Raw genomic sequence first — 17,775 nt, 5'->3', positions numbered from 1 at the left:
ATAATGTCATCATGAAAATTAGATACCCAGGTCTCCCTATTTTGTTGTTATTCTATATCCATTATCTGGCTTCCACCCTGAGGTTCAAAATTTCTTCTTGAATTACAACTACCATACGCACAGTTTAGCCATCAGGAAAGAGAAACAAAAAGCAAATATATTTTTCTCTTTAAGAATACTTATTGGACACTCAGGGCATCTGGGTGGCTCAGTTGGTTAAGCAGTGGACCCTTGATCATGATCTCAGTGTTGTGAGATTGAGCCCCGTGTCATGCACCATGCTGAGGTATGGGACCTGTTTAAGATTATCTCTCTCTCTCCCTCTGCCCCTACCACCCTCTCCATCTCTCTAAAGAAAAAAAAAAAGAAAAAAGAAAAAAAACCTCACTGGACACTCACTGCACAGGATACATTTGCCTATATGCTACTGGCCAGAACCTAGTCACATGACTTTACCTAACTACAAGGAATTTTGAGAAATTCCCATAAAAACATACTGGTTAAAGAAATCATGGTACATCCATATAATGAAAGATTACAGTGCTATCCAAAACTCCTTATTTTAAGAAATACATGATGCTATAATAAAACACTGATTACAACTTTGAATGAAAACATTTAACTATGTATATACGTAGAAAAAAGACTGCAAAGAAATGCGTGTAAATATCGATATTTAAAAGATAATTAGATTTTCTTTGTATTTTTCCATTCTAGCTTTTTTAAAAATACTGAGCATGGATTAATTTTTGTAATCAGAAAAAATATTTTATTTGCAAAGCACTTTGGCATTTTCATGGATCATAGCGTATTTGCTATTTCGGTCTTCTCATCCCCACACCATGCCCCTGGCTGCCATACACACAGTCCTGACAATACTCCTAACTCGTCACCTTCAGTTGCCTGGATTCGCAGGCTAGGATCTTGCTGCACCCTCTGGCCTCAGTTCAGGCTCAACTTGGGTAACACTGAGATTTCCTGTTACCATCCCCTGCCTCCTGCACCTCTGGCAGATGGTATTAACTGATGCAGGTGCTCTTTCCTCTGACCCTATACCCTCCTCCAGGATATTTCAGTCAGCTATGGCTGATGAGTTAGAACTGCAATTAATGATAAAATCAGCAAAACCTAACCTAATCTGGGGATTGAGAAAGTCTGGTCATGCTTCGAGGGCTCATGAGGCCAGACAGCTGTGTTTCTATTTACATGGAGGAACAAAGAGCTTACTGGAAAGGAGTTCTTCCAAATGTAAGAGGGGTCAAGACACAAGAGCTTGATTGTAGGATAAGGGTTGTGGTTAAAGAGGAGGAGTGATTTTGAAAGCCAGCTGGCATTTGCTAGTCTGATTTCTCTTTGCCACAGCCCGATGGCTGAGTCCTCAGGAGCACGAGAAAACATCCTTTTGAGAATAAGTAGCACGAATGGAGATGGCTAGTGGCATTCCCACTTGAGCATGATAACATTCTCCTAAGACATCACATTCAGGAACTGTAGAGGAGGAAAGGGTACAGTGGATGCCAATCCTTTCCCTGGAACTTCCAAAATTAATTAAGAGTAATTTGAATGTGGCTGGAGTTTCTGAAATTCTGTAGATGGTATCATAGAGAGAATACAGTTCTGCTATCAGTTTAGGTTTCCTCTTAGAGCCTCAAATTTGTGTGGCCCATGAATACATGAATCGTTCTCATGAGTTGTGTGAATACAGGAAGGGGAGTTAGTATGATGTTCATTTTACATATTAGCCAAAGCATGGAGTGGTTAAACCTGTTCCCATAGTTACTTATGTCAGAGAAGGACTAGATTCCAGCCTGTGACTTCATTCTTTTCCCTGTGGAACGCATCATGGCTAGGCCATAGACCTACTAACTAAACTCTCTGGATAGAGCCCTCTGTCAGATGGTGGGATATAATTAGAAGTACAAATCCAGTTCAGCCCACTAAAATCAACAGGTGGGATTTGATTTGTAAACTTGAACTGAGTCCATTTAGAATTCTAAGAACCTTCATGTCATGGATTGTACTTTTCAAGGATGGAAGATCCCAGTTTTTTCTCCCAGTGTGATGTTAACATCCCTTTATTGAGAAGTTGGGCAGTTCCTCTTTCCATCTTGATCTTGAATGTGGACAAAAGTTCACTGTGTGTCTTCTGGAGTTTGCTTATAGAACATAGGTCAGCTCAGGGCACACACTTTTGCATCCCTAAATGCCATGTAAGAATCCTAGGCCAACCGGATGCCTGAATGGCTCGTGGTTGAGCATCTGCCTTTGGCTTAGGTCATGATCCTGGGGTCCTGAGATTGAGTCCTGTGTCAGGCTCCCTGCCTGGAGCCTGCTTCCCCCTCTATGTTTCTGCCTTTCTCTATGTCTCTCATGAATAAATAAAGAAAATCTTAAAAAAATATCCTAGGCCACCTTGAAGCCACCACCCTGAGGCAACCATGAGGAGGGGCCACAAAGAGTTGCCTAAGAAAGCCTGTGTCTTGTTTACCCTGTTTGGCTCTTCTTAGTCCAGGCCATGATGTAAGAAGTCTTCAAGCACCCTGGTCTTGGCCATCACCTAATAGCCTCAGGAGAATCCTCCAGCCAGAACCACTCATTCAAGCTGCCCCCAAACTCCTGACTGTCAGAAATGATGAAAGACATGAATGCTATTGTTGAACATGCCAAAGTTTCCGAGTGATTTCCTAGTAAGTTTACTAATGGACATTGGGAAAGACGATTGCTCTCCATGTTTTATAAAGCTGAGAAATCTGTGGTGCTTTAGTATAATTCTTTAGAAAACACAAAACTAATGAATCCAGCTCTGTGTACTTTATTACACACACGTTTCTCTTTGGTTCCAGCGCTGATCTCACTTCTGTGATGCTTCTTGACTGTTCTTTTAATGAGAACCCATCTTTTACAGTTCTGTAAAGGCCGCTGTACAGAGCTCAATTTATTGAATGATGACATGCTGAGATTCCTTCTTTAGGGCGACAGGAGAAAGAAAGAGCTGAAGCCCCTTGGCATTGACTCTTCGCTTGCTCTGGTTTCTGACCACCTGGAAACTGGAGCTCCGGTTCAATGGGGGGTGAGCTGTGGAGGTCTGAGAGAAACAGCGAAAGCTGAACCTGAGAAGTCTTTTCTCAGTTTAAGGCATAACTCATGCAAAGATAATGCCAATGAATTTACTGGAAGTCCCCATAAAGAAAGGCATCTTAGGTGTTTCAGAGTCTTTGTCACACTTCGGCATGGTAATCTGTGGAATGAGTTTGGAGAATATTATTTGACATCAACGAGCCCTTGCTCTGTTGTCCTACCACCGCCTTCTCCTCAGTCCCCTCTTCCTCCTTAATTGAAACTTCTCTGGTCTGTATTTAACTCCTAAATCAACCACTTGGACACATAATGTAATCTCTCTAAATCTTTACTCAACCATAAAATGGGGTAGGAAGAGCAGCCAATTTTATTTGCTAGCTTGTTTTCGGGTCAATACACAATTACCTGTCTCTGCTTCCTTCATTCTCTGATCCTGAGACATCCTGAGTTGTGATAGCTCTTTGGATTTAAATAGGGGACCATAGGTTGATGGGGGATGGCTTCCCTACTAGACAGGTTTGAAAAGGCCTGGGCTCCAGAGTTTTAATGCCGGGAGGAGAGCTCCTGAGTCTCCTGAGTGCTGACTGCAGAAAGTACTCGAACATCATGAAAGCCAGCAGAGTGGCCTCTGTTCTCAGGTAGCTGCTTAACCTTAGCACTCTCCTCAGCATTTGGAAGGACATTCGTTTTTGTTCTGTTTGGTGCATAGCGGAGAATCAGGCTCATTATTTTCAGGAACTCCAGGGAGATCTTGCCTTCTAGTGAAAGGCAGAGTGGCGTGGGGTCACTTAAGGCCAACATTTGTTTTCTTTTTTGAGGAAATTTGAGAATGCAGTCCTTGGGGAAAACCATAGAGCAAGCTTTTTCATAGAAAAAGAACTAGCAAGCCAGAGAAGGTGGGGACAGGCACTTTTTATCAAATATATTTTATGTCGTTCAGGAAACTAAAGCTCCTTTGCAGAATCCTCCTCTGACAGTGGATTTAAACTGTGTTTCTCTCTATTATGCTGAGAATAATATAAATGATTAAAAAAAGAAAAAAGGTGGTGAGGCAGTCAACTGTATTTCATGGGGCCAAGACACAGTGGGAAGAAACAACTTTATATGAGATTTGATCAATAAACATGGTTCATGGCACTTTGGAGAGGGGTGTTTCAGCCTCCCCCCTCCCCCCCCACCCCCCCTGCCCCGGCCATGACAGCTATCTTCCATTAATTTCCACAATCATTGACTTTGGTTTCCCACTAGCTCCAAGACTCTTTGGAATTCTTAACTTCAGTTCTCTAACATCCTTGAGATGCACTGTGCAGGATCAGAACTGCCCGGCAGTGCTGGGCAAAGGGCATGTGCTTTGGAATCTTAAGGCCCGGGTGGCATGTTGGCTCCACTCATGACTAGCTAAGTGGCATGAGGAAGCCAATTGTTCCAGAGCCTTGAGTTCCAAATGGCACAGAAAGCCAGGAATAAGACTTACCTTAGATCAATGTCTGGGTGGCTCAGCGATTGAGCATCTGCCTTTGGCTCAGGGCGTGATACTGGGATCTGGGATCGAGTCCCACATTGGGGTCCCTGCGAGGAGCTGCTTCTCCCTCTGCCTATGTCTCTGCCTCTCTCATAAATAAGTACATAAATAAATAAATAAATAAATAAATAAATAAATAAATAAATAAATAAAATCTTTAAAAAAAGACCTACCTTAGAGGTATCCACTGATGATCACAGGAGGTAAAATATGAGAATGCTTTATATACTTTAATATTCATACAAATGTTAGTCATGATGCCTTCTTTGTCTCAGAATCATGTTTCCTTTGTCTCAGAATGGAAGGTTCCTTGAGGTAAAAATTTCGAGTTCCCCCTACTTTCTATCATAATCCTTGATATAAACTAGATGTTGAAAAGTTTTTGAAGAAGGAATACATAAAAGAATGAACGAATGAAAGAAAATGATAAACCCATTTTTTTTTTGTTTTTTGTTTTGTTGATTGATGAACCCATTTTGGAAGCTGTCTCTCTATTACATAACTCTTCTGCCTGAATGGCAGGAGAATTCAGAGGATTACAAATTAAATTGTGTGCCTCTTTTGGGATAATCAGTGCTTAGAAGATTCTCTTCAAATCAGCACACATGATGCCTTGTAGTCAACTCTGTGGTCCAGGCCCCCAGGGATAGATTTATGACCGAGCACCATTTCTGCTGATAAATTATCCTGGGCTTTGCTGACGAGCACGTGCAGATTTTTATACGTTTACAGAGTAATTGCATAAGAACTGGGATGCGATGCAAATGTTGGGCACACTGGGAATATGTTCATCTCCTTTTACAGTGCTTCACTGTGAAGTGTGGCCGGGGAAATTCAGTCTTAACATTTCACAGCAGTGATTCTTGAATTATGGTCCCTCGATCCACGACATCAGCTTCTCCTGGAAACTTGTTAGAAATACAGGTTCTCAGGCTCCACCCTCAGATCTACTATATCAGAAATGCTGGGCTGGGGCCTGGAAATCTGCACTTTAACATTCTGATGCACTTTAAAGTTGGAGAACCAAACTTTGAATATTGAGATTAAGAAGAAAAATAGCCATTGTTCTTTAGCTTTAATTGTGTCAGGTTTTAAAGTGTTCTTATTAAAAAAAATAATAATAATAAAAATAAAGTGTTCTTATTTTTTTAAGACAGTGAGAGAGCATGGGGGTGGGGGGAGTGAGGAGGGATAGAGGGAGAAGGAAGGAGAGAATCTTAAGCAGACTCCACCCTCAGTGTGGAGCCCGATGTGGGACTTGATCTCATGACCCTGAGATCAAGACCTGAGCCGAAATCAAGAGTTGGACACTTAATCGACTGAGTCACCCGGGTGCCCTAGGTTTTAAAGCATTTTAAATCATTGCCAAATGATCCTGAAAAAAGCCCTACTTTCCCAAATTAAGATTCTGAGTCACAGGGACTCCTGGGTGGCTCAGTCAGTTAGGCATCTGCCTTTGGCTCAGGTCCTAATTCCAGGGGCCCAGGATCTGCCCCACATCAGGCTCACTGCTCAGCAGAGAGTCTGTTTCTCCTCTCCCTCTCCCCCTCCTTCCTGCTAGCATTTTCTCTCTCTCTCAAATAAATAAATAAATCTTAAAAAAAAAAAAAAAAAAGCTGAATCACAGATTTGGTAAATAACTGACTATAAAGTAGGTCAGGCTGCGAGAGCTGTGTCCCCTGGGTCAGGGTTCTGCTGGGCCTGGCTGTCCTATTTTGTAAACTCCTTAGTGCTACCCTGCGAGGTGTAATGTATAGCATGCTGAAGGTGCCCAGAAACTAAAGGAAATGGGTCACCCTAGTGGTTGGGGATTTGAGGTCCTTCAGGGAGGGTTCTTCACATCACACTGCAGACAGAGACATCACATTCTAAAGGGGGACATGATGTCCTCACGGAGGTCAGGCCATTTTGGACCATTATTAAATTTGTGTTGTTTCCCTGGCAGGGGAATTGAGCTGGCCCCAGGAGTATGACACTTAGAAAAACCTCAACTGGAAACTCGAGATAGTTCTACGAATTCATTTTACCCTGGGCAAAAAGCTGTGGGGAGCACATACTTTTCGAAACGAGGGCTGTAATGACCATTTCTGATCCAAATGTGACACACAGAACTGTTACTTGATAAGAAACTGTGTGCATTGGTGCCAAATAAAGCATCATGCCATAACTGGGAAAAAAAAAAAAAAAGGAGCATTTTACTTTGTTCTTTTTCCACACTTGAGTTCATGCTGCCCCAGTCAAAAAATACCAGCTTCGCGACGTTGTTTGGCTGCTTTAAACGATAATTGCTCTAGTCTGTTTTCCCTGTAGTTGTTTCACTGCCTGCCTCTTCTCTCCTTACTTGTAATATGCCATTGTTTAGGTTTGGAAAGGATATCAAATAGCAAAAGCCTAAAGTACTATGTTTGATTTTTCTGTGGAAGCTGACAGTATTAACGAGGCCCAGGAGCCCAGTCCCACCTGCAGTCTGACTGCATTATTTATTATACTTGGAGGCAACAACTTCAGTCCTCCTTCTGCCTTCTGCTGACCTCCCTCCAAAAGCTGCAAATTACCAATATTTTTACATTTGTCCTTACACCTCTACTTTCTCCTTGAAAAGAGGACCTGAAATTTGCTCGCCCGAAAAGCTCTTCCTAACTTGGGAGAAGGCCGAGGATGTTTTTACACTCGGCTGTTTAGCTAATAGAAATAACCTTGTTAGCATTAGGTGTTTGTGCATCTCCAGATCTCCCATACCCTATATTTCTTGAATTAAGTTCCTCATTATCGTAGTCACCCAGAAAGGGAAGTGGAAGTAGCTAGAACAAGCAAACCCAAGTAAAGTCATGTCATCTTTCTTCTCTTGACCTGGTTGACTCTGTTAACGAAAACACGCATACATGCCCGCTACATGTAACACCGTAAACAGCTGCAAGGTCAGGACATGATACGTGTATTTGGTATAGAGCTCGTACTGCATTTAGATCCTCCGTGTGTGTGTGTGTGTGTGTGTACACACAGCAGGGCCCACTTTCACCTTCCACATGGACAGCACAAAAAACTCACTACCCAGGTATTCCTGGGTGGCGCAGCAGTTTGGCACCTGCCTTTGGCCCAGGACGCGATCCTGGAGACCCGGGATCGAATCCCACATCGGGCTCCCGGTGCATGGAGCCTGCTTCTCCCTCTGCCTGTGTCTCTGCCTCTCTCTCTCTCTCTCTCTGACTATCATAAAGAAAAAAAAAACTCACTACCCAGGAGTGCATCTGGCTCTACCAGAGACCTTTAGGTCAATGCACTTTGGGAGAGTCCTAGGGCTACATCACAACATTCCCATGCCTCTGGGAGACCTGTTCAAGGACTTGATGAGAAGATAGAGACAGATGTGGGCAATCATAGGAACGTGGTCTCTGTTGAAGATTAAGAGATGTCAGGTTGATAGAGCAGATCCAGAGAAAGGGAAGAGAGGATTGGGAAAATGCACCAGTGAACAACAAGACGATGGGACAGATTCCAGATCCAAGACTGACAGTCTGTGAGTGTCTCTGTTCTGGAGGCCTGGTAGCCTGATCCCTGACCCCCAAAATGGTATGAATGAGCTGCAGGGTCACCTTCATGTCATCTGAGTGGTCTTGAAATCATTGCCCGTTGAAGGCTAGGGGGAGAAAGCTTGACAATCGAAAGGAAACAAAGACAATAAAGAAACTGTAAGGCCCTGGGGAATGAGTGGACTCAGAAGTCCCTCTGGAAAGACAAGATTGCAGGTTCCAAAATCCTCCATTTCTCATCCTTGTTCCCTCTCCCAATCTCACTGAGAGGTAAATAACAGTTTGGTAAGGAGGGAAGGATGGGGGAGTATTTTAGACGCTGAGGTTTACATAGAACGTAGAGCCATGAACTACAGTCCAGGTTCATCTTTCCGATGGACAGCTGCTTTCCATTCTGTATTAGCACGTAGGTGGCAGGTTTCTGCATAAGCAAGGAATACAACTATCTCTGGGAAGTTTCTAGGAGAGCCCGTTAGTCCTCTCTGCCCAAGTGTATTACCCCCATGAATCTGTCACAGTGTCTGAAATTTCACCATTAAAACCACCTTCCTTAGGGTTAAAACACTATACCTCCAAGTACTGCTTTCCTTCTTTGTTTTGTTTTAACTTTCAGTCGTGATGGAGCAAAAAAAAAAAAAAAAAAAAAAAAAATTCAAACACATAAAACTAACATATTCACAGGACCAGCTTGAAGGAAAGTACAAGAATTTGAATCCACCCCTTGTGTGTGCATATGACCCAAGTTCACAGTCACAGTTGATCTCTTAAGGTGGGGAGGGGGAGTATTAAAGGACCGTCTCTAGGCCATGGGTGACGATGACTGGGGCCTGATGCCTGGCAGGAACAGAAAGAGGGAGAGAGCCTCAGGTGGGAATATATAGGATGCCACTGTCACATTCTCACAAACTAAATGTGAGAATTTAGTCTTTTACAAAAACTGGACAGAACGGGCCACTTCCCCATCAGCAACCCAGCCAACACTGAGTAAAGGGCACCGCAGCATCATGGTGGCCAGGCCATTAATCTCTGGCAGTTCAGACTTCTATTTCAAGATTTATGACTTGTGTTGAAAGTTTACTTCTCCTTAGACTCATGTTTTCAGCATACTGGTACTCTTGAATCCAATTTTATTTTTTTGTCTCTGGACTTTTCCTTTCCGAAATTTCCCTCTTTATGTTCTTTTTTCTTTTAATTTAATGACTTCAAATTTACCTCATGCACTACAAATTTGGTAACCTTAATTTTTGTTCTTGCTTATGGTTCATTAGAATGAAGTTGTTAAATAAGATTGCAGTCATAACACATTAAAATCCTCTTTGTAACTCAATGTATTTCCATTTCAGAATCCACCCCCCCCCCCCCCCCCCCCCCGTGCTTCAGGCTATCTTTGGTATTCAGGATCCTGCTCACATCTGAGCTAATTTGAATTAATTTGATCATTCTGTTACCATGAGCTTTGTGATATGTAACAGCCTAATTCCTCCATCCCATAAAGTAAGAGCCACTGAGGCCTGGAGGAAGTGTTATCCACATAGTTGAAAACTGCCTAGGGAGTTTAAGTGCCACAAACCTCCCACCTAAAATGGAACAATCAAGTCAGATTGCTCCATTAACTTGACCTGTTGGTTTAGTCGGTATCACAGCACGTTTGTGGATCTGGCCTCAGAGTTGGTAGGCATTGAGGATTTCAGCCCTGCCTGTGACTTGCTAGGATTTCTTTATACCCTCCCTGCTCGTGCCTTCTGTTATATCAGGGGTAACATTACCTGCTTTTCTTGGAATATAAAGTTTTGAGGAGTCCTAAAATTTTAAAAGAACTTGATTCTCAGGTTAAATATGAACAGTACATATTATGTGTGACTGGTAAACATAATTCTTGATGTTATCTTTTTAAAATATTCAAATTCAGGGGAGGAGGGACAAGATGGAGGAAAAGTAGGGTCCCCAAATCCCCTGTCCCCACCAAGTTACCTAGATAACCTTCAAATCGTCCTGAAAAGCTACGAATTCGGCCTCAGATTTAAAGAGAGAACACCTGGAATGCTACAGTGAGAAGAGTTCGAGCGTCTATCAAGGTAGGAAGACGGGGCTGGGGGGGGCGGGGATAAAGAAACAAAAGGCCTCCAAGGGGGAGGGGCCCGCGAGGAGCCGGGCTGAGGCCGGGGCGAGTGTCCCCAGGACAGGAGAGCCCCGTCCCGGAGACGCAGGAGCTGCACCGACCTTCCCGGGCGGAAAGGGGCTCGCGGGGAGTTGGAGCAGGACCCAGGAGGGCGGGGATGCCCTCGGGCTCCCGGGGACAGTAACAGACACCTGCGCCCCGGGAGAGTGCGCCGAGCTCCCTAAGGGCTGCAGCGCGCACGGCGGGACCCGGAGCAGCTCGGGGGGGCTCGGGGGCGGCTCCGCGGAGGGGGCTGCGGGGCGGGAGCAGCTCGGAGGGGCTCAGGGGAGGCTCCGCGGAGGGGGCTGCCGGCGGGAGCGCGAATCCAACAGCGCAGGCCGGGAGCACAGGGCGCCGGGACACAGCCCAGGATCCGGCCTCCCCCCGGGACAGGCAGAGGCCGGGAGGGCCCAGGACAGCAAGGACGCTCCTGCCCCGAGCTGAACAGATCAGCAGCCCCGCCCGGAGCCTCCAGGCCCTGCAGACCGAGTTGTTCCTGTGGAAGCTGAATCTAAGTTTCCAGAGCTGCAGCAACCACTAGGGTTGTTCCTCCTGTGGCCTCACCAGGTAAACAACCCCCACTGAGCCCTGCACCAGGCAGGCGCACAGCAGCTCCCCCAAGTGCTAACACCTGAAAATCAGCACAACAGGCCCCTCCCCTAGAAGACCAGCTAGACGGACAAGTTCCAGGGGAAGTCAAGTATACAGAATCAGAAGATACTCCCCCGTGGGTTTTTCTTTTCTTGTCTTTCTTTTTGATTTCTGATTGCTTCCCCCACCCTTTTTTCACCTTTCTTTCTTTTTCTTTCTCTTTTTCTTCTCTTTTTTCCTTTTTTCTTCCTTTTTTCTTTTTTCTTTTTCTCTTTTCTTTCCTTCTCTCTCTCTCTTTTTCTCCTTTTCCCAATACAACTTGTTTTTGGCCACTCTGCACTGAGCAAAATGACTAGAAGGAAAACCTCACCTCCAAAGAGAGAATCAGAAACAGTCCTCTCTCCCACAGAGTTACAAAACCTGGATTACAATTCAATGTCAGAAAGCCAATTCAGAAGCACTATTATACAGCTACTGGTGGCTCTAGAAAAAAGCATAAAGGACTCAAGAGACTTCATGACTGCAGAATTTAGATCCAATCAGGCAGAAATTAAAAATCAATTGAATGAGATGCGATCCAAACTAGAAGTCCTAACGACGAGGGTTAAGGAGGTGGAAGAACGGGTGAGTGACATAGAAGACAAGTTGATGGCAAAGAGGGAAACTGAGGAAAAAAGAGACAATTAAAAGACCATGAAGACAGATTAAGGGAAATAAACGACGGCCTAAGGAAGAAAAACCTACGTTTAATTGGGGTTCCCGAGGGTGCCGAAAGAGACAGAGGGCCAGAATATGTATTTGAACAAATCATAGCTGAAAACTTTCCTAATCTGGGAAGGGAAACAGGCATTCAGATCCAGGAAATAGAGAGGCCCCCCCTAAAATCAATAAAAACCGTTCAACACCTCGACATTTAATAGTGAAGCTTGCAAATTCCAAAGATAAAGAGAAGATCCTTAAAGCAGCAAGAGACAAGAAATCCCTGACTTTTATGGGGAGGAGTATTAGGGTAACAGCAGACCTCTCCACAGAGACCTGGAAGGCCAGAAAGGGCTGGCAGGATATATTCAGGATCCTAAATGAGAAGAACATGCAACCAAGAATACTTTATCCAGCAAGGCTCTCATTCAAAATGGAAGGAGAGATAAAGAGCTTCCAAGACAGGCAGGAACTGATAGAATATGTGACCTCTAAACCAGCTCTGCAAGAAATTTTAAGGGGGACTCTTAAAATTCCCCTTTAAGAAGAAGTTCAGTGGAACAATCCACAAAAACAAGGACTGAATAGATATCATTATGACCCTAAACTCGTATCTGTCAATAGTAACTCTGAACGTGAACGGGCTTAATGACCCCATCAAAAGGTGCAGGGTTTCAGACTGGATAAAAAAGCAGGACACATATTTGCTGTCTACAAGAGACTCATTTTAGACAGAAGGACACATACAACCTGAAAATAAAAGGTTGGAGAACCATTTACCATTAGAATGGTCCTCAAAAGAAAGCAGGGGTAGCCATCCTTATATCAGATAAACTAAAATTTACCCCGAAGACTGTAGTGAGAGATGAAGAGGGACACTATATCATACTTAGAGGATCTCTCCAACAAGAGGACTTAACAATCCTCAATATATATGCCCCGAATGTGGGAGCTGCCAAATATTTAAACTAATTAATAACCAAAGTGAAGAAATACTTAGATAATAATACAATTAGACTTGGTGACTTCAATCAAGCTCTTTCTACCCTCGATAGGTCTTCTAAGCACAACATCTCCAAAGAAACAAGAGCTTTAAATGATACACTGGACCAGATGGATTTCACAGATATCTACAGAATTTTACATCCAAACTCAACTGAATACACATTCTTCTCAAGTGCACATGGAACTTTCTCCAGAATAGACCACATACTGGGTCACAAATTGGGTCTGAACAGATACCAAAAGATTGGGATTGTCCCCTGCATATTCTCAGACCATAATGCCTTGAAATTAGAACTAAATCACAACAAGAAGTTTGGAAGGACCTCAAACACGTGGAGGTTAAGGACCATCCTGCTAAAAGATGAAAGGGTCAATCAGGAAATTAAGGAGGAATTAAAAAGATTCATGGAAACTAATGAGAATGAAGATACAACCGTTCAAAATCTCTGGGATACAGCAAAAGCAGTCCTGAGGGGGAAATACATCGCAATACAAGCATCCATTCAAAAACGGGAAAGAACTCAAATACAAAAGCTAACCTTACACATAAAGGAGCTAGAGAAAAAACAGCAGATTGACCCCACGCCCAGCAGAAGAAGAGAATTAATTAAAATTTGAGCAGAACTCAACGAAATCGAGACCAGAAGAACTGTGGAACAGATCAACAGAACCAGGAGTTGGTTCTTTGAAAGAATTAATAAGATAGATAAACCATTAGCCAACCTTCTTAAAAAGAAGAGAGAGAAGACTCAAATTAATAAAATCATGAATGAGAAAGGAGAGATCACTACCAACACCAAGGAAATACAAATGATTTTAAAAACATATTATGAACAGCTTTACGCCAATAAATTAGGCAATGTAGAAGAAATGGACGCATTCCTGGAAAGCCACAAACTACCAAAACTGGAACAGGAAGAAATAGAAAACCTGAACAGGCCAATAACCTGGGAGGAAATTGAAGCAGTCATCAAAAACCTCCCAAGACACAAGAGTCCAGGGCCAGATGGCTTCCAAGGGGAATTCTATCAAACGTTTAAAGAAGAAATCATACCTATTCTACTAAAGCTGTTTGGAAAGATAGAAAGAGATGGAGTACTTCCAAATTCGTTCTATGAGGCCAGCATCGCTCTAATTCCAAAACCAGACAAAGACCCCAACAAAAAGGAGAATTACAGACCAATATCCCTGATGACCGTGGATGCAAAAATTCTCAACAAGATACTAGCCAATAGGATCCAACAGCACATTAAGAAAATTATTCACCATGACCGAGTAGGATTTATCCCCGGGACACAAGGCTGGTTCAACACTCGTAAAACAATCAGTGTGATTCATCATATTAGGAAGAGAAAAACCAAGAACCATATGATCCTCTCATTAGATGCAGAGAAAGCATTTGACAAAATACAGCATCCATTCCTGATCAAAACTCTTCAGAGTGTAGGGATAGAGGGAACTTTCCTCGACATCTTAAAAGCCATCTACGAAAAGCCCACAGCAAATATCATTCTCAATGGGGAAGCACTGGGAGCCTTTCCCCTAAGATCAGGAACAAGACAGGGATGTCCACTCTCACCACTGCTATTCAACATAGTACTGGAAGTCCTAGCCTCAGCAATCAGACAATAAAAAGACATTAAAGGCATTCAAATTGGCAAAGAAGAAGTCAAACTCTCCCTCTTTGCTGATGACATGATACTCTACATAGAAAACCCAAAAACCTCCACCCCAAGATTGATAGAACTCATACGGCAATTTGGTAGCGTGGCAGGATACAAAATCAATGCCCAGAAATCAATGGCATTTCTATACACTAACAATGAGGCTGAAGAAAGAGAAATTAAGGAGTCAATCCCATTTACAATTGCACCCAAAAGCATAAGATACCTAGGAATAAACCTCACCAAAGAGGTAAAGGATCTATACCCTCAAAACTATAGAACACTTCTGAAAGAAATTGAGGAAGACACAAAGAGATGGAAAAATATTCCATGCTCATGGATTGGCAGAATTAATATTGTGAAAATGTCAATGTTACCCAGGGCAATTAACACGTTTAATGCAATCCCTATCAAAATCCCATGGACTTTCTTCAGAGAGTTAGAACAAATTATTTTAAGATTTGTGTGGAATCAGAAAAGACCCCGAATAGCCAGGGGAATTTTAAAAAAGAAAACCATATCTGGGGGCATCACAATGCCAGATTTCAGGTTGTACTACAAAGCTGTGGTCATCAAGACAGTGTGGTACTGGCACAAAAACAGACACATAGATCAGTGGAACAGAATAGAGAATCCAGAAGTGGACCCTGAACTTTATGGGCAACTAATATTCGATAAAGGAGGAAAGACTATCCATTGGAAGAAAGACAGTCTCTTCAATAAATGGTGCTGGGAAAATTGGACATCCACATGCAGAAGAATGAAACTAGACCACTCTCTTTCACCAGACACAAAGATAAACTCAAAATGGATGAAAGATCTAAATGTGAGACAAGATTCCATCAAAATCCTAGAGGAGAACACAGGCAACACCCTTTTTGAACTTGGCCACAGTAACTTCTTACGAGATTCATCCACAAAGGCAAAAGAAAAAAAAGCAAAAATGAACTATTGGGACTTCATCAAGATAAGAAGCTTTTGCACAGCAAAGGATACAGTCAACAAAACTCAAAGACAACCTACAGAATGGGAGAAGATATTTGCAAATGACATATCAGATAAAGGGCTAGTTTCCAAGATCTATAAAGAACTTCTTAAACTCAACACCAAAGAAACAAACAATCCAATCATGAAATGGGCAAAAGACATGAAGAGAAATCTCACAGAGGAAGACATAGACATGGCCAACATGCACATGAGAAAATGCTCCACATCACTTGCCATTAGGGAAATACAAATCAAAACCACAATGAGATCCCACCTCACACCAGTGAGAATGGGGAAAATTAACAAGGTAGGAAACCACAAATGTTGGAGAGGATGTGGAGAAAAGGGAACCCTCTTACACTGTTGGTGGGAATGTGAACTGGTGCAGCCACTCTGGAAAACTGTGTGGAGGTTCCTCAAAGAGTTAAAAATAGACCTGCCCTCCGACCCAGCAATTGCACTGTTGGGGATTTACCCCAAAGATTCAGTTGCAATGAAACGCTGGGACACCTGCACCCCAATGTTTCTAGCAGCAATGGCCACTATAGCCAAACTGTGGAAGGAGCCTCGGTGTCCATCGAAAGATGAATGGATAAAGATGTGGTTTATGTATACAATGGAATATTACTCAGCCATTAGAAACGACAAATACCCACCATTTGCTTCAAAGTGGATGGAACTGGAGGGTATTATGCTGAGTGAAGTAAGTCAATCGGAGAAGGACAAACAGTGTATATTCTCATTCATTTGGGGAATATAAATAATAGTGAAAGGGAATATAGGGGAAGGGAGAAGAAATGTGTGGGAAATATCAGAAAAGGAGACAGAACATAAAGACTCCTAACTCTGGGAAACGAACTGGGGGTGGTGGAAGGAGAGGAGGGCGGGGGGTGGGGGTGAGTGGGTGATGGGCACTGAGGGGGACACTTGACAGGATGAGCTCTGGGTGTTATTCTGTATGTTGGTAAATTGAACACCAATAAAAATTATTTTATTAAAAAATAAAATAAAATATTCAAATTCAGGAAGTTTGTTGACTGCAAAATCGACTCTGTTTCTTCCATTTGGTCTCTTGCCAGGGCACCTTGTTGCACAAATCTAGAGGGTGCCCTCCTGTGGACGATGATAAAACCCCTGCTCTTGTGCAGCACACAGCTCCCCTCTGTCTCTGGAGTTGCTTAGAATTTGTTCTCTTTGATAGTTCCCCCCACCCCCGCCATTATTGCTAGAGATGATATGATCGCCTTCAAAAATAGTTCTACAGTCAGCATTCTTTATTTTAGAAAAAAAAAAGTCATGGAACAAAGTTGCTTTTTCTTGAGTTGGTTGTCCTTGTCCATTTTTACCTCTTCCTTCATAATTTTACTTACATATTGTAATTTAGTCATATATTCTATATTACTATTAGAACTTTTTAATTCTAGTTTTATTTTTATTAGAAGCAATAAGAAGCACAGAATGTTCTCTTTCCCTCACTTCTTTCCTATTGACCAATAAAGATAGGTTACTGGTGTTAATGGTATTATTTTCCTTCCAACCAGAAAGCCAGGCTGGTTATAATTAATCTTTTGGCCATCATCTCATGGACAATGTGCACGACTCCCTGCTCCCTATCCATTTGACCTTTCTGCTTCTTCATTAGATTACATGGGGGTTGCAGCCTCATTCTATGGGGAATTTTGATGGTATGCACAGTGTTAATTCATTGGATGGAGCTATTGGAGGCCTCTTTAGTCATGGTCTACTCTGTAGATCTGTCTTTGGATGAGAGCTAGAATGAAGAAAACACAGACAAATTTAAATAAAGAGGACACTATCCATTGCTTTTCCACCTCCACCATGCTTTCTTAGCCTGATATAGTGGGAGCTCACTTACATGGGTTGAAGAAAGAGGCAAAAGGAGGGACAAAACAGATCCCAGTTAGTTATGGTAAACATCAGTTAGCTCCCCATACCTAAATTCATGACAGGAAAACAGCCTGGTTCAAGATGAGTTAGTTCCCTCTTAAAATATATAGTTATAAATGGAAGGGTCTCAAGTTCAGGAGCTTCAGTCCCTGTGACTTGGGGGGAGCTTATGTGCCACTCTCCTGGCGTGTGGATGTGTTCACCAATCTGGGAACTGTTTGTACCCTGTACTATGGGGATTGTGATGGAGGCTTCACAATCACAAAGGTATGATCCATTATTAACTCGATTTCCAGCCCCTCTTCAATCTCCAGAGAATGGGGAGTGGAGCTGGGAGTCCCAAGCTTATAATCACAGTTTGATGTTTCTGTTGATCAGTCCTCACCCAGGAGCCCTCTAAAACATGTTCCTATTACTGAAGGTCTCCCAAAAGATGTAGGAGCTTTGTGTCAGATGCTCCTATCACTCAGGAAATCTCAAAGGTCTTAGGAGCTCTGCACCAGGAACCATAGTTAAAGGATGTTAGGACAAAAGATTCTCCCAGCATGCCTATTTACAAGCATTTTAGAAGCTCTGTGTCAGGAATGAGAGGCAGAGATATGTCATGTGGACATATCTTAAGCTCTGGACACA

General features: G+C 42.9%; 1 long non-coding RNA gene across 2 annotated transcripts; it reads right to left on the bottom strand.

The window, feature by feature from the left end:
* Positions 1-777: 777 nt before the first annotated feature.
* Positions 778-10,167, bottom strand: LOC144314170 (uncharacterized). Of its 2 annotated transcripts, none has more exons than XR_013379959.1 (3): positions 10,102-10,167; positions 4,774-5,508; positions 778-3,238 (listed from the first exon to the last, which is right to left on the bottom strand). It is a non-coding gene; the product is annotated as an uncharacterized LOC144314170 (long non-coding RNA). The 2 variants fall into 2 exon arrangements; XR_013379958.1 differs by lacking the exon at positions 4,774-5,508 and adding an exon at positions 4,553-4,685 and having other exon boundaries at positions 10,102-10,163.
* Between the last annotated feature and the right edge of the window lie 7,608 nt (positions 10,168-17,775).

This window comes from Canis aureus, chromosome 5 (genome assembly GCF_053574225.1).
Source record: "Canis aureus isolate CA01 chromosome 5, VMU_Caureus_v.1.0, whole genome shotgun sequence".
Lineage (NCBI taxonomy): Eukaryota > Metazoa > Chordata > Mammalia > Carnivora > Canidae > Canis > Canis aureus.
Note: the sequence above shows the minus strand (reverse complement) of the source record. Positions and strands in the feature narration are given on the sequence as shown.